Here is a 23,715-nt window from a genome sequence, read left to right as displayed (position 1 = left end):
TTCAATGCCATCATCATCCCGTAGTGTCTGGATATACTGTTTCGAGCCACTTACTGATTTAACGTAAGACCAGAACTTCCTAGGATTTTCTGTCAAGTCGGTACATAGAATTTTACTTTCGAATTCAATGAACGCTTCACGCATAGCCCTCCTTACGCTAACTTTGACATCGTTTAGCTTCTGTTTGTCTGAGAGGTTTTGGCTGCATTTAAACTTGGAGTGGAGCTCTCTTTGCTTTCGCAGTAGTTTCCTAACTTTGTTGTTGTACCACGGTGGGTTTTTCCCGTCCCTCACAGTTTTACTCGGCACGTACCTGTCTAAAACGCATTTTACGATTGCCTTGAACTTTTTCCATAAACACTCAACATTGTCAGTGTCGGAACAGAAATTTTCGTTTTGATCTGTTAGGTAGTCTGAAATCAACCTTCTATTACTCTTGCTAAACAGATAAACCTTCCTCCCTTTTTTTATATTCCTATTAACTTCCATATTCAGGGATGCTGCAACGGCCTTATGATCACTGATTCCCTGTTCTGTACATACGGAGTCGAAAAGTTCGGGTCTGTTTGTTATCAGTAGGTCCAAGATGTTATCTCCACGAGTCGGTTCTCTGTTTAATTTCTCGAGGTAATTTTCGGATAGTGCACTCAGTATAATGTCACTCGATGCTCTGTCCCTACCACCCGTCCTAAACATCTGAGTGTCCCAGTCTATATCTGGTAAATTGAAATCTCCACCTAAGACTATAACATGCTGAGAAAATGTATGTGAAATGTATTCCAAATTTTCTCTCAGTTGTTCTGCCACTAATGCTGCTGAGACGGGAGGTCGGTAAAAGGAGCCAATTATTAACCTAGTTCGGTTGTTTAGTGTAACCTCCACCCATAATAATTCACAGGAACTATCCACTTCTACTTCACTACAGGATAAACTACCGCTAACAGCGACGAACACTCCACCACCGGTTGCATGCAATCTATCCTTTCTAAACACCGTCTGTACCTTTGTAAAAATTTCGGCAGAATTTATCTCTGGCTTAAGCCAGCTTTCTGTACCTATAACGATTTCAGCTTCGGTGCTTTCTATCAGCGCTTGAAGTTCCGGTACTTTACCAACGCAGTTTCGACAGTTGACAATTACAATACCGATTGCTGCTTGGTCCCCGCATGTCCTGACTTTGCCCCACACCCGTTGAGGCTGTTGCCCTTTCTGTACTTGCCCAAGGCCATCTAACCTAAAAAACCGCCCAGACCACGCCACACAACCCCTGCTACCCGTGTAGCCGCTTGTTGCGTGTAGTGGACTCCTGACCTATCCAGCGGAACCCGAAACCCCACCACCCTATGGCGCAAGTCGAGGAATCTGCAGTCCACACGGTCGCAGAACCGTCTCAGCCTCTGATTCAGACCCTCCACTCGGCTCTGTACCAAAGGTCCGCAGTCAGTCCTGTCGACGATGCTGCAGATGGTGAGCTCTGCTTTCATCCCGCTAGCGAGACTGGCAGTCTTCACCAAATCAGATAGCCGCCGGAAGCCAGAGAGGATTTCCTCCGATCCATAGCGACACACATCATTGGTGCCGACATGAGCGACCACCCGCAGATGGGTGCACCCTGTACCCTTCATGGCATCCGGAAGGACCCTTTCCACATCTGGAATGACTCCCCCCGGTATGCACACGGAGTGCACATTGGTTTTCTTCCCCTCTCTTGCTGCCATTTCCCTAAGGGGCCCCATTACGCGCCTGACGTTGGAGCTCCCAACTACCAGTAAGCCCACCCTCTGCGACTGCATTATAACAGTGCGTAACATACCTTGGTTTCTCCCGAATCACTAACATTATTAGCCTCCTATTCCGATCCAATGAATAGTCCAAGCTTTGAAAGAATGTGCAAGTGCTGAAATAACTCTGAAGTTTTCTCTTTCAAGAAGTGGTAAATTCTTTGCAGTAATTGTTTTAGATTTGAATGCATGCCTTTGATCAAAGTGTTCCACCTGGTAGTTAAGTTCACTAAACAGTGAAAGACAACTTAGTTTAAGTTGAACACAAACAATTTTAAAGTATTTCACATAGTATAAACGTTCTAAGGAGTAACAGTGATTACAAAGTAGGTTAATGGAAATAACATTAAAGGGTTGCAAACCATTTCTACACGTGCAATAGATTTGAAACTAGCGAAATTGTTTATTTGTGTTCATTGTGTACGTTGCCAGTGCTTACTCTTTAATGTGTTTGCTAGAATGAAAGTTACAGATCAGGACAGTTTAAGGATCGCCCTAAGCTGTAGCCAAGTGGTTCCCAACTTTTTACACCTGGAGTCTCCTTTGAAGCCCTAGAATATTTGTCATGCCTACGTTTATTTATTTTACTGGTTTAATTAATTTTTTGTTCTTTCGAAAAACTTAAGCTGGCATTCTACAATCCACAGGTTAGTAAAATATGGTCATCAAATATAGATTAATGTAAAACTGATGTTTCAAAGGACTTGGTAACAAATAGAAACATACTTATGATTTACGCAAATACCCAATATTGCTTTCACTTTAACAACACTTCACATCTCAGTTTTTTATGTGGTGAAAGTCACAAGAAAATTTCACATCAGTGACACTCTTGAACCTGTCTTTCTTTCAGCGACCACATCTAAGGTCACTTTCCACATTCAAGCGACTGCAGTGTTTTGTTTTCGTTATAGCTCGGTCTCACATATGCATGTAGACGAGAGCTGTGTGGTGACTTCTAAAGCTTCCTTTCCTACTCCTGGGTAAGTAGAGAGGCAACAGAGCGAAAATTCTTCCAATCCCATTTGTCGAAACTTCTTTAACACTTTAAACGCATTTCAGTTTAATGGCATCATCTTACATTTTATCAGGAAGTGCATGCACATCAGTTGTGAAGAGGGATCTTGCTAATTTGCACTTACAGCCTTCTGAAAACAAGCGAGTAAAATGATTCTTCTTGAGGATGTTTCAAGTGTTCAGTGATAACTACTCGCTCGTTGACATCGCACTATAGTTTTGTATTTTCTGAAAGCGCCCCTATGGCATGATTGACATCCATTATTGTGGTGTTTCTACCATGTAGTTCAAAATTCGCATTATTCAGCTTCCCAAAGAAATTTGCTAGGAATTCTAGGTAAAATATAAAGCTGTCATCAGTGAACACATGATGGAGTTTAGTTTTCCGTTAACTAAAAAGAAATAGTTCTACGTCTGATTTCAATTCAGACAACCTGTTAAGTATAATGCCCTATGAAAGCCATTGGACGTGTGTGTACTACAGATTAAAGATAGGTGTTCAGAACTGATATCATTACTTCGCACAGGGGAAAAACGAGTGTTCGCAGCACTAAGTTTTATTAACTATACTGATAGCCGTTTTCAGCTCAGTGTTCAGTTTTGCCGGTAAAGTTTTAGAAGCTAGGGCTTGTCACTGGATCGTACAGTAAGAGCCAATTGTTTTCTTTGGCAACACTGAGGAATCAAGAAATTAAACCTAACAGCGCTGGTGGCCAGAGAGTGGAATTTTCCGTAACTCTGTCCCAAGACAAGTTGTTTTCAACCGAAACTTCATTAATGGCAAAAAATACAAACCCTTTTGATGTTCCCAAGTTCTTTAGAAAACAGTTCTTCCATTATTTTCTTTTAGCCCACAAATCGACAGTATACTATTACGTGACATTTTGGAGCTGTATCAGCAGAATCATCAGACTACAGGACAAAAAATGACTTTTTCAGTCTTAACTAGATGTTCATTCACATTCAGTGCCATTTCGCCAATCCTACACTGGACACTGTCATTTAAAAGAGGTATTTTTTCCATTTTTCGCTATCTTCTCCAAAAACAATTCTGTTTGCTTTGACAATAGAGTGTTTGACTAATGTTTTTGATATTAAGAGAAAAATTTCAGAAAAGCTTCAATAACTTTCTAATTATCCTGCTGTAAGGAAAGTTTCGGACGATTTAAAAAATGTCTTTTTCCAACCAAAAACTCCTAGTGTATTTTTCAATACCAGGTGAACTGTTGTTTGATAACATTCCAGACGCAAAGGCCACAGATGACACACAGCAAACAATGGCAGTTCGACATTGTCTTTTCCAATAAACGTCAATCCACAGTTAATATATTCTTCATTATCAGTGGAAGTTTCTGGAAGGTTTGTTTAATATTTCTTGAAGTATACATGCACTAAGCATTCTGAACTGAAATATGTAATATAAGTAAGGACAGATTCAGTGTCACATGTGCAAACATTACACTGTGCAGTATATAAGTTTACCAATAATCAAATACTAACGTATGTACATGATTGCTTGGTAATTACTTCAAAATTTGACAACAGTAAGTAAAAACTTCAGCGTCCCCCGGCCGATGTACTACTGAATAGGCCCAGTAAAGGGGCATAGCCCTACTACAAATATTTCTTATTACTTGCGTTTGTATGAAGCAGTTTGTGGCATTAGTATCATCAGACAGTACGTAACTTGGTAACAGCCTATTTCTATACCCTGCTTTTGTGTTCGCAACGAACATCTGACGCTTTTCTTATTGAAGTTGGCATAAGTGAGCAGCTATTTTACATCAGAAGACTGTTACTATAAAGATTGTTTAAATGACTTCATTCTGGGCTGACGATAGTCTTTAGTTTTTGTAACCACATACTAGTACATTCTGACTACAGACGGTTTGTTCGAATTTCACTGTGGTTGTTATTCATCCTTTCAACCATTAGCTTACGGTACTGAAAAATGCGACAACTTTTTCACATTTCTTCCTTCTCCTGTTTTGTTAACTAATAATGCACAAAGTTTTAAAAACCGTCCTAGAACATGAATGTTGATCTCGAGTTTCATAATAAAGAAATGAAAAATACGTATGGCAAACGTACCTGGCAAACTGGGCAGAGTGCCAACCCTGTTAAAATCCGTGCCAATCACAAAAAATTCGGAAAAAGAAGTTTAAAGCATTGAAAACAGTTTACACAATAGTATTAATCACTCTACTACAAAGACAGGAAACGGACAGAAATGACATATAGAAAGGTACACACAAAAATTTTAAACCTTTGAAGTTAGAAGAAAAGTTTGATATTTTTGTCAGAAAAGGAGAATCGTCATCGGTTTTTACTAAAAAGAGGATTAATTATGCGCAAGATGTCTTTTACATTCAGGGAAGCTTCATCTGGCGCTACTCGGAAAGGAAAAGCTTCACACCTGTCTGCTGTACAAAGATACAACACATCGAACTCCCCGTTTCCGTAGAACTGAATACGATTGCCTAGAAAATACTTGACACTTCTTTTGTCTAGAATTTTATCCCAACAAACACTGCAAGCATTAGTTATAAAAGATCCTGCGCCACTCTGACATTCATTTCATTATATTCACGAATGGGTGAATATGACCCTGTTCACATCAAAAATTGATACCTGCATGCTTCCAATATGGTTCTAACCAGCCTTGACATTTTAACAACCTGCACTACCGAAAAATCCTCTATTAAAAAAAGTGTATGAAAAAGGTAAGAAAAAGTCAAAAGTTTAGGTTGGCGAAGTTGTCCCCTTTTTACCAAGCTCCGTGGTACAACATTGCGAAATTCGTATACTAAACACATCACAATGTCATTCCTAAATGTCGTTCTGAAACTTAATTGTTTACTACACTGAACAAAAACAGTAGTTTTCACTTACGTTAGAATGTGTGGGAGGGCGTGACACTTTTGTAGACTACCAGAAATGGCGTGTTTCACAAACCGAAGAAAAAGCATTGACAAAGACCAAGAAAAACAGTGAACAGACCAAAAATACAAGTTAAATCTGTCGTTTACTGTCTGCCCTGTGCAATGAAAGTATTGGCGTCTCTATTGAACGATTTAGGAACTTGGTGGGATGCCATATCTACCTCTAAAAGTGACCAAGTAGCCGTTATTGACCAAGTTGTCCCATTTTACGACACGCAGATGACGAAATAGTCTGACCATACTTACATTAGTACATGATCTCAGTCATTCCAAAACCCTGTTGCAGGAGTACCATTTTATTATGGACATGGCTGACATTAGTATCCTCCTTAGAATATTGTAATATGCAATATACTATGTGAGATTTCCAATCTGTCATTTTACGAAGTTCACCCAGAGAGACGGAGAGGGAGAGATTTTCGTGTTGGACTGATACAAAATCTTAAGTCGAATGATAGAATTAAAACCATATAGGTACAATCAAAGTAAACGGCACAGTCAAAAAATTCACTTGTATAAAAGAAAGTATCGCTTGAATGAGTGCACTTAGGAGTAAAATGTGATGTCTTTGTACCTTAGACCACAGCCAGAATGATTAATACACCTGTAAATACCACAAGCTGAAATTTTTGACCAAAACACTTCTACTAGAATTTAAAATTTGTGGCAGCTGATAAGGCGGACAACGGATTCATGTTTCTGACTTCACGAGATATCAGCTTATTATTGCTTCATGCACACAGGAGTCAGAAATTGTAAGAAGAGGTTCCTGAAACATGCAAGTAGATTTACAGTTGACTGGGAAAATACATCGTAGTAAAGCAAAATAAATGAAAGAAACGAAGCTCATATAAACGATATTAATATATTTATGTATGTAGCATAAAATATGATCTGTAAGTTTAAGAAACTCATTTCACTGCAAAGAAGGAAGACTACACACGGTGGTGGAGCAAATCATCTAATAAATACAACAACGTACACATAAGAAATGCAGCATTTAGCAACTGTTGGAGCTGTACAAAAATCCCATAATTTCCTCTTCATGGCAGAAGGCTTGAATATAGGGTGGACTTTGTTTTAAGATTTACAACAATTAAGCAAGTTTATTTTATGAATGAACTTGCTTCGTTGTTATAAATGTTAAATGGACGTTTATTCATAAAGTAAATCCCTCACTTTCTTCTTCATGGCAGAAGGCTTGCATATAGTGTTGACTTCTTTTTAACGTTTATAACAATGAAACAAGTTTATTTTATGAATGAATTGGTTCATTGGAATAAATGTCAAAGAAAGTCCCTCACTGCATCCCAGCCTTCTGCTATGAAGAGGAAAGTATGGGAATTATTTTATGAATAAATATCCACTGATGATCTATATTTCGATTTTGCTTCCGACACGAATCGGAAATTAAATCTAAGATCTAATCTTTCTGTATTTGGGGTTTTAGATTTCCGACAAGTATCGGAAATAAAAAATACAAACCGAAATGCAGTAGGTCGACAGACTTTTATTCATAAAATGTATATCCTTTAATCTGTCAACGAATCACTTAAACCATTATGCACTCGTTAAAACATGAAATAAATGCTTCATTTCTGGAATCTCTATTGCTGTATTCCTCGCACGACGTGTCCCACAAACATCTCCAGTCTTTAAATTTTTTTCAGAAACTTTGTCAAAGTTTCGTCTGCCTCGCACTCTATAGTACATCAATTTAGTCCTGCGCCCGGTGACAAAAGACGAACTTTAGTCAAGTAGTTAGCAAGAAAGTGCTACAGGCGACACAATTTGTTGGGCGGGGTTGTGGAGATTCGATTGTCGTGTGGTATTACCCTCTCTACATGCTGACAAAGAAAGTTCGCTCGGCGGTTGATCAGAACGCCTACACATGTCCAATTTGTCGATCGTCGGTGCGTCGGTTCTTGTTTGTCTAGGGACCTTGCGGAACAGCTTCTGCCTCGGAAACAGCGAAAACCACGAGGTCCTCATTTGTGCAATGTATTCGTCCGCAGCTTGCCACGTAGAAATTAGAGTCGCCTACTATAGATAACGAAGTCTCAGGTCCGATTCCCGGTCGGGTTGGACATTTTATTCGCTCGGGGCTGAGTGTACGTGTTGTCTTAATCATTTCATCTCAGCTTCAGCTGCGCGCGAGAAAGTGGCGTCCAATAGACGTACTTGGACGACGAGCCCGAGTTCACCAGATGCGGTCCCCCAGCCAGTAATTTCATACGATCATTTCATTTTTTATGGTATGTTTTAGTTTCTACTGAGGTAATTAACATAAATTACTGTTCTGCCACAGCTAGAATGTTACTGGTACATTCTGCAACTGGTTCATCTTATACACGGATACTGCAGGCTGAAAAAATATTCGAGGATATCGAATCAAAATAGGCAAAAAAAGACAAAAGGGTTGTCTGCTTTTGCATTTTGCTCTGAAAGAAAAAGTTACAAATGAGCACGCCATATTATATGTTGGCTCTGAGAAAAGTTTTTATGAGCAAACTACATCTTTGCAAAGCTCATTTTGATTTTGTTTAAAAGAGCGTCAGTTAATAATTAGGCACTGTCGTTTTCACTCAAGAAATTATGCAAATGCCTTATTTGTAGAAAGTATTTGAATTAGGTAATCTAACTGCTATCCGCAGTTTATTCACACCAGTCGGCCGGCCGGAGTGGCCGAGCGGTTAAAGGCGCTACAGTCTGGAACCGCACGACCGCTACGGTCGCAGGTTCGAATCCTGCCTCGGGCATGGATGTGTGTGATGTCCTTAGCTTAGTTAGGTTTAAGTAGTTCTAAGTTCTAGGGGACTTATGACCACAGCAGTTGAGTCCCATAGTGCTCAGAGCCATTTGAACCATTTTTTCACACCAGTCGCCGTTGGGTTGTTTTTTTTACGAAAGTGGAAGGATAATGATGATTCTAGTTGTTCAGATTTACCCATATAAAAGGACATTAGACCGAGAACTTATCAGCGATACAAAATACGATTTACCTGAAACGTAAGCTAGTTCAGTTACTGTGCATGCCGCTTAGCGCAACTGGGATGTAGAGTAGAAAGAAGTAAACCAGATCCTGGCGCAGTTGTTCTTGTAATCTTGCTAGGCAGTTGTCAGGGAACCTGCACTTCTGTCACTGAGTGATCCAACGTGCCTTAATTTACGCAAATACTGCTCATTTATGTCCTCAAGCAGTGCCACACGTGACTTCCTCTTCTTGCGGCGGTAAGTCGCCTCTACTTTCCATGCCTCGTCTTTTGATGTCACCCAGCGCAGTCGGATAAATGTCCTCGTTCTGGAGTACATTTTAATTTGCTCAGGATAAACAGTGGTGAAACGCTTGGTCACAGTGGCACACACGGGGCCGTTTCGAGAACACTTTTCCACAAGGGCGATCTGTCATTTGGCGCCTGACCCTTCTCCTTCACCCCTTTTCCCTCGTACACGCCCACCTCTTTATGTTTTCGCTACTATCACTGATAGCACTCTTATGGGGTTATCAGGTGTCCAGCTTCAGCGGGACACGTCCGATTTTTACGGACGTGTCCTGCAAAATATATGCAAGTTAATCCTGTCAGGCTTTTGTTAGGCTCTTTACGATGCAGAAGAAAACGCACAACTAAAGCCGTTCGAGTTAGTAACATAAGTGCGAAGGTAGGAGATACGAGGTGTCTGAGAAAAGTAATGAGGGTGATAACACTGCTAGAGATCCAGAAATACTGTGTTGTTCTACTTGTGTAGTTAGTTAGTGTGGGTTCTAGCTCAGTTTTCGTAAGTTCGCTCACTCGCTCGTTTCACGCGCTCGTTCACTAAACTCACAAAAACTTACCTAGAACCTACACTAATTAACTGCTATAGTCCAATTTTCAGGGATAACTCACTTAATTTCATTTAAAAATGTATATTCTATAGTAAATTACTTGGAAAATTAAGAAAAATGTATATTTTTTCTTACGACGTTCACTTATGAAATAATTATTTTTTCATAAAAAAGGTGACTGTAAGAAAAAAATTAATATTTTTTATAAAAGGTGCAGGAAAGAAAAAAAATAACTCGTTATTACAAAGAAGAATTCATATTAAAATTTTACTGGTTCACTAGCCCAGTGTACTTTTATTATAAAAGCAGAATGCAAGTAAAAACTGTTCTATTCCTTACCCAAATTTTGTCTATTTCTTTCTTCTTGAGCAGCCATAAGATTTCTATGAACTGTTGTTTGTAAATGTTTTTGAAGTGACACTTTGACTATACTTCTACTGCATTCGCATGTAACTTTAATTTTCTTATACTCCTTAATACATTCTTTGCACATATTATGATACACACCTTTTCGACATTTATCTTTATAAAATTCATTAATACTCCTTTTATCATACAACTACTATACTGCTTTAGCTGTTTGGTATTGCCCATTTAAAGATCATAAAATTAATAGGAAAGATAAAATTTAAAAAATCTTCACAGGGTGAATTTGAGACCGTAAAATTCTTTACTTCTGTTCTTAAGTTTTTCCATTTCTTTATATTTCAATTTCTTCTGTTCTTCAACTTATCAAAAACCCCAATCAGTAATTAATTTAGAATCTCTGTCTGGTAAAATAATGGTGTAAGCTGTCTTTTTAGTAAACATGTTACGTTTTTTAAGTCGGAGTCATTGGTTTGCTTTCTCCACGACATTATCTATGTGATCTTTAGAATCTCAGTTATGCGTAACTGCAGTTCCTAAGTATTTAGCTGAGTTTACAACCTTTAGATTTGTGTGATTTATTGTGTAACTAATACTTGGCGCATTATTTTTAGTGCCCGTGTGGATTAGTTCACAGTCTAAATAATTTGGAGTCAATATCACTTTTGGCAGCATACATATATCTTGTCTAAATCATTTTGCAATTCATTTTGATCATGTGATGACTCTACACGGCGGTAAATTACAGTATTATCTGCAAACAATCTAAGAGGACTTCTCGTATTGTCGCCTAAATCGTTTATGTAGATCAGGAAGAACAGAGAGCCTCTAATAGTTCTTGGGGAACGCCAGATATCACTTTTGTTTAACTCTGTCTTTCCGTAATATTACGAACTGTGACCTTTCTGACAGGAAATAACGGATGCAGTCACGCAAATGAGGCGGTACACGACAGGCAAGCAGTTTAATTAGAAGTCGATTCCAAGGAACTGTCAAAATCCTTCTGGAAGTCTAAAAATATGGAATCAATTCGACGTCCCCTGTGGACAGCACTCATTGCTGCGTGAGAATACAGATCTAGTTGGGTTGCACAACAATGATATTTGCTGAATCTGTGTTGACTATTTGTCAAAAAATAATTTTCTTCGAGATAATTCATATATATATAAAAGAGCCAAAGAAACTGATACATTGGCTAACATCGTGTATGGCCCCCGTAAGCACTCAGAAGTGTCACAACACCACGTGGCATGGACTCGACCAATGTCTGAAATAGAGCTGGAGGGAACTGACACTATCAATCCTGCAGGGCTGTCCATGAATCCGCAAGAGTACGAGGTGTTGGAGATCTATTCTGAAAAGCATGTTGCAAGGCATCCCAGATATGCTCAATAATGTTCATGTCTGAGGAGTTTGGTGGCCAGCGGAAGTGTTTAAACTCAGAAGAGTGTTTCTGGAGCCACTCTGTAGCAATTCCGGACGCGCGGGGTATCGCATTATCCTGCTAAAATTGCTCAAGTGCGTCCGAATACACAATGGACATGAATGGATGCAGGTGATAAAACAGGATGTTTATGGACGAGTCACCTGTCGGAATCGTATCTAGACGTATCAGAGGTCCCATATCACTTCAACGGCACACGTCCCACACCGTTACAGAGCCTCCACCAGCTTCAACAGTCCCCTACTGACATGTACTCTCCATGGATTCATGAGGTTTTCTCCATACCCGTACAGGTCCATCCGCTCGGTACAATTTCAAACGACACTCGTCCGATCAGGCAATATGTTTCCAGTCATCAACAGGTCAATGTCGTTGTCGACGGGCTCATGCGAGACGTAAAGCTTTGTGTCGTGCAATCATCAAGGGTACACAAGTGGGCCTTCGGCTCCGAAAGCCCATATCGATGATGTTTCTTTGAATGGTTCGCACGCTGACATTTGTTGATAGCCCAGCACTGAAATGTGCAGCAATTTGCGGAAGGGTTGCACTTCTGTCACGTTGAACGATTCTCTTCAGCGTCGTTGGTCCCGGTCTTGTAGGATCTTTTTCCAGCCGCAGCGATGTCGGAGATTTGATGTGTTACCGGTTTCCTGATATTCACGATACATTTGTCAAATGGTCATACGGGAAAATCCCCACTTCATCACTACCTCGGAGATGCTGTGTCCCATCGCCCGTGCATCGACTATAGCACCACGTTCAAATGCACTTAAATCTTGATAACCTGCCATTGCAGTAGCAGTAACCGATCTAGCAACTGCGCCAGACGCTTGTTGTCCTATATAGGCGTTGCCGACCGCAGCGGCGTATTCTACCTGTTTACATAATGCCGTATTTGAATACGCGTGACTGTATATATAGTTAAGTTTGTACGAACCCTCAGAACACAAGTCTTACTCGCAGTTGTCCGCTTCTTTTTTTTTTAGCTTAAACACGTTTAAGATTGATCTATTGATCTAGCAACAAATTCGCTGTAATTAATAATCAATAAACGACTTAAAATATTCGTGTGACTCTGTTTCTGTTTAACCCTTTCAGTCACGAATTATTTACTTCCCGAAAAAAATCATGGCTTTGCTATCCAGTTCTTCAAATTAAATTATGATTATCAGATGCATAAAGTATTCCGAAGTGCTCCCCCAAGGGGGGCTACAAAGCGTCCCCAAATGTAGACTTGTGTTCAAGTAGGTGCAGTATAAGTCAAAAAGTCAACGTATTTTATTAGATTTTATTTCAACAAAATACATAAATTACACAAAGCTTACTTAATGATTATATATATAAACCATGGTTTTACACTTGTGAAGAATTGTAATCAAAGAAACATTTTTTTTCCATGCATAAGTAAGTGAATGTTACATTTTACACAATACAATTTGGTTTTCCCTTTGCAACCCGGTTTCATTCACCCGTCAAATGATTTTTTGTCACTGACCACTGGAAGAAGCCCAACGTTGTCCAAACGAACTTCCGCAGTGGCTCGTTTTGAAGTACTTGGACTCTCGATAGTGGGACGCACCCTTTTCCTGGTAGCTGGCTTATCTATTTTTGTCACTACTTTGGCCACACTTGCCGTAAAGTGAACCCAATCAAGGGTCTTGTTTTTAGGAATGGTTAAGTCAGATGCGTTTTTCTTGTACTCAATCCATGCATTTACACATGCAATATCAGTTGCATGAGCAAACATGCATCCACTTTAAGGTTGCAAAACTGTCTGTAAATCGTCGAAAATGGCTGTCGCAAATCGTGTTCTGTTTCAAAAGCAGCTAACTGCATGTTGCCATAGGGTGCAAAGCCCGCTAAATGCCCAATAGGCGTGGCTGTCTCCCTGTCAGCAGGGGTGTCCATAAACTGAAACGTCCCCTTAGAAAAATTATACATGTGACTGTGCTTAAACTGACAAACAATATGTTTTAGCGCAACGCAATCTGACTTTCAAAAATCCCTACAAAAGAATGGCCCTGACTAACATTAACCTACACCTTTCACAAATCACTTACCTCACCAAAAATCTTCGTTACTCGAACTACTGCAATACAGCGAGCGCCACTACTGCCAGCTAAATAAAAGATTCAAACTACTGAAGGCACTAACTACTAATAGGCATAGTTAGCAAATGAAAGATTTTGATAGAGAACAAACAATGTATTTACCCCAATAGTGTTCAAAAGTCATAATGTATCTAGCAGTTCATGACATCCAGTCTTACAAATTTCAAAACTCCGCCATCTCTCTCCCCACATCCACCACTGCTGGCGGCTCACCTCCAACTGCACAACGCCACGCGCTGTTCACATCCAGCTGCCCAACATTACAATGGCAGACAACAATGCAAACTAGCCACAGACTGCACACAGCACAGCCAGTGATTTTCATACAGAGCGCTATGTAGCGTTGCCAATAAGAAAACATAAACAGCCTACTTACATAGCCCCCATGCTCCCCACAAAAAAATTTACAAATTGTTTTGGGCAGTGGCCAATAATGATTTGATAAAATTTTTCATAATTACAATAACAAAGATATCAAATGCACACACTTATTGTTACACTGTTGGTCAAAAGCTAAAATTTTCTCACAGTCCATAAAGACAGTCCTGATCGTTCATCACAGTAAAATAGCAGTGTTTTTCTCAAAGTCTGAGCAGTAAAAGAAAATGCACACAGAAGTAGTGGATTTCCATGCTGTCTTGAAGAAGTAGTGTTGTCCTTCCTATGGAAAGACAGTGCTGACCCTTGACATGCAGACAAGTAATGGGCCACATCAGTGCAAACCCACAGCAGAATCAATAGAAGTTTTGAAGAGTATTGGTAGGTCATCACAGAGCAGACCCACTGTAGTCCTGGTAGAGATTACGGTATTGGTGGGCCACCAGAGGCGTAGACCCAGTGCAGTCCTTGTAGAAATAATGGTACTGGTGAGTCAGCAAAGACGCAGACCCACTGTAGTCCTTGTAGAGACGGCCAGCAGCCATCTGTTGCAAATGTGCAGGTGCACAATCACCATCGAAGAGTCTTGCGGACAATATAGCAAGTCCATAAACCACCACTTGTGCACTCACAAAGTTTCTGGAATTGTCCTTAGAACCAGCAATGCTGTTATCCAGTCCCTTGCTGAATCATTAACACACGTGCAAACACTATCAGTCCCTACTTCTCACATATTGTCCATATACTATGACCAACAGAAACGTGTGCAGTGAAATGTTACTTAATTTGAAGAACTGGTGTCTATAGAATTATAAATTTACAACATGAAAATACAATTACAAAGGTACAAAATACATCATTAAAGAACATAATAGTACAGATAACATTTGTAGTAATATGGGCTTTACAAAAGAATCAAAATAACATATACATCAGTGTTACAGGAATTATGACATAAGTACATACATAAAAGATCAGAATAATTATTGAAACATCGACTTCACACATGAGCATTAAAACAGAACAGAATTAATAATGTCTAACATCTTTACAAAGTAAATAACATATTATTAATGCAAATTATATTTGAGGATAACAGTACTCCTCATCAAAGTTCATGTAGCTGAGTATTAGAAACATTCTACAACATAAGTCTTATCAGATAAACATGTTAAGATAGGAAGAACATAAATACACAAGGTTCCACAAACACTTTCTTTACTTCTCGGAGATCTCCCTTCATTCTTCATTATTCCCAAAAGGTCCTATCTATACCTGCTTTCTGTACTTTTTTCGTATAACTTCTCAATGTGTTTCTTCCAATTCATTACAACTCATTCTCTTATATAGTCTACCCCCTCTTAAGCTAACTTAAATCTACTGAGCTCAGATGCTAAACTAAGGGGCGAGACAATGCAGCAGCACAAAACAATTAACACAAACAGCAATGACAAAAAAATGCAGATTTGCAAAGGAAGCAGCATTACAGAAATTAGCAAAGCAATTGCAATATTACAACTAATATAAGGCAATGTGCAGCAGACAAGAAAAATAAATCTGGCTTAGCAGAGTAACACAAATTAAAATTCAGTAGCACTATGGCTGGCAAACAGCAGCAGAAAATGAAATAACTTATACCTAAACATGACATAGCTCAAGCAGAAAAAATAGTACACTAAAGATAACAATGCAGATAGGGGAAATGTATAATCACATCTTAATGTCTAAATAATTAAAGTGATGCACCACAAGAAGTTATTCTACCAAAAAAGTTACCAAGTACTTGAAAAGAAAATTATGAATGCAGTTCCTGTGAAAGTAAATGTCTTTTTTGCTCCCTAATTTTTTTAAAAAAATTATTATTTACTCGATCTGTAGACAGAAAATATTTATATTAGTACATCTATAAAATTTTATTTTAACCAATGCTGCAGTGCCGCTAGAAACTAGATATTAAACAAAATGAGCAATCTCTGAACTAGAAAGACAATGGATGTAAAATGTTTCTCATCATTTCATTAGGCATTTTAGTAAATATCATAAATTAAGAGCTCCACAGTGTAATCATGTTTTCAAGTTCGAGCGTGTCGTATTTGTGATGCTTTCTACAAAGGAATGTCAATAGCGAGGATAATGGCCTCCTCTTTTTTTTTTTTTTTTTTTTTTGCACCTAATGGCTTTCTTTTGTCAGACGTCTACCTCTCAGCTGGGCGCCCAAAACGCATTACGCCAAGGTCACTTACCTTTCTTGCTGAAATATTTACGATGGCAGTTTCCGCCACAGTGACAGTCTCATATAAAAATATTTCACAGGTCAAGAATTTGGGTTACACATCTGTAGAAACAAAATCCTATAAATATAACAGTGTCCAAAAAATTTTTGCCAGCATTGTGATACATTCACGCTTATACACACATTTCATAACTCTTAAAGTATGATTCTTGGTTTCCAACAACCTTTTTCACAAACCTGAGTCCCTAAACACTACTCATTATTCCTTACCTTATTCGTCGACACTTCTTCAATATTTCATCATTACAGATATGTAGCATAATCAAATAACTCATATAGCATCAGCTTACTGATCATAAACATACCGCAACAGCATAATACACATAGTCATCGTAATAATAACATCATAACATCTCAGTCAACTCTCAAAATCGTCATAGCTTCCTCCAATAATTTCAAAACCTAAAATAATTCACTGCTCATGTCAAAAGTGTCATCTGCCTCAAACGCACTTCAAAAATCATGATCCCATACCAAATACATCATTCAAAGCTCTCATAGTATCACAATGGTTCTGAAAAAATATGAACAGTTTACAAAGTACAGACAAAATACAGTTTCCTAAGTGTGAAGTTATCCAACTGTGTAATTGCGTGAACATCTGTCACTGATGTAATAAAAAAATGTTTGTTTCTCTGTTAAATAATCAGATAGCTGTGTAATTTATGTGTTAGAAAAATATGGTACCGATGTGTAAAGTTGTATAAGCAAATACCATATTAGCTAGGGCTCCTTGTGCTTGCCAAACACATGGTACACAAAGTAAGTGTGTACCCCCCTGAGGATAAATGTAATTATACCCTCAGGTGTTACAGATTACAGCAATGGAATGAAATGTATCACGGAAAACTTTCTTTGTAATTCAAAAATCTTGAAAAATAAATGGTTTAAGTACAAAATTAATCACTCAAATGCGTGTCCTGTAGCACTAAATGTGCGTCTTGCTGTAAGATAATCTCTGTGGAAGTGTCATAGTTATCGTCCTCCAAAAGCTAAGTTCTGCAGAAGTCAATGTACTTACCTCATGATAAACAAAAGTGAAATGCTTTGGGTATAGATATCTTAGTTATTACGCTTATTGTTGTGATGAAGAAAGTACTGTGCTGTAACGTATTGTTGTGCTATGGAAAAGGCTGTCTCATTGTAGCTATACCACAAAAGTTACTACTAAAACATGTTTTACTTTCCAGAATAATTCGGAAAAACTGTGCAGATATAAACAGATACAGTGCAAAAGCAATAATATAAATTGTGTCACTCATTAGCAGCGTCGTGATAAAATCATGTAGCTGTCAAATAAACTAACCACTGTGTCATTTGATATCTCTCAGAAAGTACTTTAAATCCAGAATGTATTTTCAAATAAACCAAAATGTTGCATTAAAATCTCATTAGCAGTACCGGTACATGTTCTTAGTATGTGAGCCTTATGGTCCTTACGTAATCGTGCCACTAACAAGCAAGAATGTACACACACAATAACACTGTGTCGTCTGTTCACTATAACAATGCATTCGTAATTACTGTCTAAATATGTTCCCTAGGTTATAGACTGGATAGTTTATTTTAAAACATAGTTACATGTTAACAGTTTCTAAGTGTGACAAAGAGTAGTAGTAACGTGAAGTGAAAGATTTTATGGCAAAGACTAAGTTAAAAGCAGATTATCTCTCAATAAACTGTTTTACATATGAAATATGGTGCAATCTTTTACCCTTTCTAGTGCGCAGAGTTTCAACTTCAAAGCAATTATCATGTTGTATACGTCGGTAAGGAATGCTAAAATTTTTCTCAAGGTTAGCGTCTATGTTATTTTTCTCTTAGCCAGCTGCCGCACGTGGCTGCCTGTGGTGCGATTCATTGTCTGTCTCTTCGTTGGCGCGCATCGTTATTGGGATCAGGAGACCTCGCTTCTACAAATTCACCTCCTCGAGAGGGCCCTGCTCTGTTTGAACCCCGCCAGTTCTGATGCAATTCAGGTCTGTCGTTACGATCATATCGTCTGTCGTCATGTCGGTAGTTCCTGTAGTTTCTTTCTTGTCAGCTAAGTGGTGGAGAATTTCTCCCTGAATTATCACTGCACGGTGGACCGTTGCGTCTGAAGTTATTCTGTCTCCCATGATAATAATAGTTCTGGTTGCCATATTGTCTGTTTCTGTGATTGTCTCTGTCATAGTCATTACCGCGGAGAGGTGATCTTTCCCTTTAATTATTACTACTCTGCCAACGGTTGTCATACGGGTGGTGTCTGTTTTGGTCACAATATGTGTTGTGAGAATAGCCTTGTTGTGTCCGGTTATTATTTCTTTCATAGCGGAATTGTGACAGATGTGACCTGTAATTGTTGTGTTACTGTTTTCGCGTTCCGCGATTGTCAGTGTTAATTTCCAGTTCTTGTAACAGTCCCTGAAAAGCTTCAATGTCGTCTTTGCAACGTCCTGCTAAAATAATATGTCGTAAATGTTCAGGCAATTTGAGTAAGCAAATGCAGATGAGTTCTGAGGGGCTGTATGGGTTTGAAAGATACTGATTCTTATGCAACATGTCTTCAAAATATTTGACAAGAGAGGAAAATTCAGATTGTTCAAAGTGTTTCATCATCATGATGCTATGTTTCACTCGGTCTTGTGTAGCTTGAGACCAATATGCTGAGAGGAAGGCATGGTAAAATTCTCCTTCACTGTGACAATCGTGAATGACCGATCGCATTCTTACAGCTGGTTCATTCTCTAAGTAGCCACACATAAATTCTAATCTGTGTTCTAACGACCAGTTGGGAGGAAAACAATGAGAGAATTGATGGAGCCATGCTTGTGGATGAATGTCGTTGCCAGAATTCTTAAATGTTTTGAATTTACGTGTAGTAATGAACAGCTTATAGTCATAATCATCATGTCGGCGAGTCGCATATCGGTCATTGTTAGGTCGTGTTGGCCGTTCCATCTCAAAATTCGGTGCACATTGCTAATTTCTTTCATAACTTCCGAAATGCCCTGTGTTATTATTTTGCGGCTTTTCCGTATTTCTAAGTCCCTCTTCCCGTGTTGGAGCGCGAGTGTCCTCTGAAATTTGTAATTTTTGTATTACTTGTGCCAACTGATCTTGTACTTCCCGGATTTCTCTTTTGTACTGTATATTGATTTGATTTTGATTGAATTTCCTAATTTGTTTGCACTCTTCTGTGTCATTAAAGACTACCGGTTTTGTGTCATTCAGATTATCATCTACCTTCGTAGATAAATTAGTGAACTGATCCGAAAGTTCGGCTACTTTCTCCGATAGTGTACTTATTTCCTCAGTGTGTTTTTCTGAACCAAGTTTCAGAGTATCTACTGTGTCCTTTAAGTTTTCCTGAGTTTTTGCAAGTTGCGTAACCGAATCGGTAGATGCAACTGAGTCAAATTTAGCTTTCAAGGTCTCATGATTTTCATGAACAATAGTTTGCAGTTCTTTTATGGCTGTTTCGTGATTCTGTAATGCATTTTCATACCGTGAAAAAATAGGTTGAAAATGCTCACAAATCTGTGTTTTTATGTCTTTACAGACTTTTTGACATTTCGATTCAATGTTATGTAACTCAGTAGTTAAATCTTCACGTGTTTGTTCAAGTGTGGTGTCTAACTTTTGAAGCTGTTGCTATGTTTGTCTCTGATTTTGTTCCATCATGTCTAACTTTTGAAGCTTTTGCTGTGTTTGTCCCATTTGTTGTATTAATTGTAATAACAATGCATTGGTGTCTGAAACATGTTCCTCAGTGCTTTTCGGCAGTGAATTTGCACCGGCAACATTCACATTTTGACAGGTGGAAAATGTGTCTTGACTCATTTGAGAAAACGGTGAGAACCCAAAACCTGAGTCTACAGTATTTGCAATATTGTGTTCTGTCATTCCCGATTCCTGAGGCGAGCTGTTGCCGACCGATCGATCAATAATGCTTCCCTGTTCACTACCTGTTTCACTGTCTACACCATTATTTGACGCCCGCTCCATTTCCCTATGCACAGTTACCAAATTACTACTTTGAACATTAGTAAATTCATTACTCGGCGGCGCTGATAAGCTACGCTCGTCGTCACTATTATTTCTCAGTTTACTCTGGAGCCTAGTGTTACGTTTTTCACACGCCATTATTGTCACAATATTTCACACGATAACACAGAAAAGCACAAATTGAAGAGCAAAATAAGATAACACATTAACATAGAAATGGAAATAATGTCTACTTAAATACTTGGTGAAAATCTACATGCATGTCACAACTGTTTTACTATACAACAATGAAAGACTGCAACTACAAAGGAGATTCTCTCTATAATTACACGCTAGCAATAAAGAAAAGCTACACTAATTACACAAACTACAAGAAAAAATCAGAAGATTCCAGTGAGGTATCCTGGCAGGGTCGCCATATGAAACGTCCCCTTAGAAAAATTATACATGTGACTGTGCTTAAACTGACAAACAATATTTTTTAGCGCAACGCAATCTGACTTTCAAAAATCCCTACAAAAGAATGGCCCTGACTAACATTAACCTACACCTTTCACAAATCACTTACCTCACCAAAAATCTTCGTTACTCGAACTACTGAAATACAGCGAGCGCCACTACTGCCAGCTAAATAAAAGATTCAAACTACTGAAGGCACTAACTACTAATAGGCATAGTTAGCAAATGAAAGATTTTGATAGAGAACAAACAATGTATTTACCTCAATAGTGTTCAAAAGTCATAATGTGTCTAGCAGTTCATGACATCCAGTCTTACAAATTTCAAAACTCCGCCATCTCTCTCCCCACATCCACCACTGCTGGCGGCTCACCTCCAACTGCACAACGCCACGCGCTGTTCACATCCAGCTGCCCAACATTACAATGGCAGACAACAATGCAAACTAGCCACAGACTGCACACAGCACAGCCAGTGATTTTCATACAGAGCGCTACGTAACGTTGCCAATAGGAAAACATAAACAGCCTACTTACAAAACCCGTAAGTGTACGAGAGGGTAGAACGCGTGAACAGACATCAGACTTACCAATCTGAGTATTCAAAGTTACCTTTCAGTTCCTTACGATTAGGATCGATATTTTTATTATTCAGCCTTACGTTGGCTGCGCTGTAACAAATTCGTACGCAACAATAACATTCTCTCTGCCGTTGCGTTGTTGTTTGGATGGGACGAGTGTTTCGTGACTATCTCAGTGCCACTTATCATGCAGTTAGCGGGATTTGCGTCTAGGCTACTCAGCTTACAGTATACCATATGGTATAAAATGTTAACGTTACCTCCATCGTTGTCTTTGTGCCCAAAATTATCGCCAGGATCAACAGATAGATTGTCAATTTCAGATGAATTAAGGAGCTCTATAACTTCTTCTCGTGTAAGTGACCTTCGCCTATCTTGGACACGGGGCATTGTGAAATCACCGTAAGATGACTAAAACGACAGCGAAATAATGTCCTTAATTTCTATGCTCTTACAACCTTTCAATCACAATGTACTCATTTGGAGACATGTATGAAGTTATAAATATGATACTTACCTTTCGTTCTGAAAGACACCTTTAGTTTTCACCTTCAAGAGTGCACCTTTCTACGCAGAAATAATTTTTTTTTACCTAAACTCAGAAGATATTAACCGGCTGATGGGAGATACAAAGATTACTGGGAAGCGTCCCATGTTACTGTGCACATTCAGTTTTGTTTTGTAGTGCCACAGACTGACAGCAGATGTCGACACTGTTCTCAAATTCTCTGCTTGTGACAATATGAGTGCAATAATTACAAATGGTAAAATTTAACAAATTTTAATTTTCTAAGCGTTTATTTAGTATGTCCTTATATGAGGACGCCATAACCGAAAGTGTTAAATTAGGTACTCTAGCATTTATGGCTACATATGGCCCTGAGTCCGGCTTTTTTATTTTTGGACGTGGCAGCCCTAAGTATACATAAATTTTGCACTTGGTGCTCCTCTCCAGCCCGCCTCCACACTCTCTCTTCACTTGGCACCCCAAGCCGACACTGTGTGCTTTCCTTACAGTGTTGTGGCGCTTAACATGATCGCGTTAATCTGCTTTGTCAACCAAATGGCCAGTAAAAACTGGCGCACCGAATACGAGTTATCGACCTAGGGAGGCACCACAAAAGTATGTAGCAGGCCTGTATAATTATTCCCGTAATTTTACTAACTCACGATGGTAATCCAGCCCTAAATGAGTAATTTTGTTTGACAGCTCAGAAATTGCCGAAGATGAACTTCAAAGTTACGGAATGTTGAATAAAATCACCACTTCCTAAGAACATCTCACTTGCCTAGAATAAATAAACTGTCATTTGCAAAAAATATGCCGTCGTTCTCTAGTCAAAACTAACTCTAATCAAGTCAATTGTACACATCAGTCATCTAGCAACACTGTATGTGATGAGAGTAAACGTTCAACAGCAAAGCTACAAAAATCGATTTCTCAGAAATTAAATTTCAAGCCATTGTATTTTTCCATACTACGTACAGTTAGGCGCCACTGAAAATCCTTTACAATCATTCACGAACTAACATAATTGGAGCGGTACACATCATGACCAATGCACATACAGGCACAAACTGGACAGAACTTTATTAAACTTTTTTTTAAATCTTTTTAGGGCCGGCGGATTCTTTGGTGGAGGCTTTATTCTCGCAGCGGTATCGGCTGCCCGTGTTACTGACCAGCTACTCGCAATTATTTACAGACATCATGACTATGTTTGTGGACCGTGATGTGTGGGATAATTATTTATTTCAAATTTCTGCTACCATTCGCTTTTTTTTTTATTTTATGCTTAATCTAACATAATGTAACGCGTTTCGAACATGTTCTGTTCATTTTCAAGCGTTAATACATACATAGAGAAATGTTACTTAAAAATAAAGAGTCTTAAACTAGATTAGTCTAGAACAATTTGTCCATTGTTTTTTTAATGTAACTGCTGGTGTGACATTTGGGGGGAAGGAGGGGGCAGTGTATATCTACAAATCGAAATCAGTGATGTCTCTTGCCGGTTTTCGTCTTTGTTGTTGACTATGTATATTACAGCCTGTATCTGATGTAGATAGATTTGCTTTAGTTATGTGTTACGAAAATAGTGTGAAAGGTTTTTATATGACAGCTACTCGCAGCACCGAATCTCTACCACAGGGGCGCAACGATTTTAAATTCATATTAACAACAGGCAAATTCCCCTTGTCTAGACAATGATTGCCCCTCTCTGCTGTCTGTGTTATTCCCCATTCAGACATGGTTATCCCACTCTCTCTCTCTCTCTCTCTCTCTCTGGGTTTGACAGATTATGACGGCCGATATAAACCGACCGTCATACAATTGTGACACGCCACATATAGAAATCTAATAGTTGTGGCTTGACGTCACAAGCGGCGTCTTGTGTCACTTGGGCCTTAAAATGGGACTCAGCGCACATATTCCTAGTGACATAAATTTTCCTGGAAAAATTGTGCTATCAATGGATCTAGGCAAAAATGTAAATCACATTTGTCCTGCAAGAAATCACGTCCAG

Source organism: Schistocerca serialis, chromosome 7 (genome assembly GCF_023864345.2).
Source record: "Schistocerca serialis cubense isolate TAMUIC-IGC-003099 chromosome 7, iqSchSeri2.2, whole genome shotgun sequence".
In the NCBI taxonomy this organism is placed as follows: domain Eukaryota; kingdom Metazoa; phylum Arthropoda; class Insecta; order Orthoptera; family Acrididae; genus Schistocerca; species Schistocerca serialis.
The sequence above is the reverse complement of the archived record's forward strand: the minus strand, read 5'-3'. Positions refer to the sequence as shown.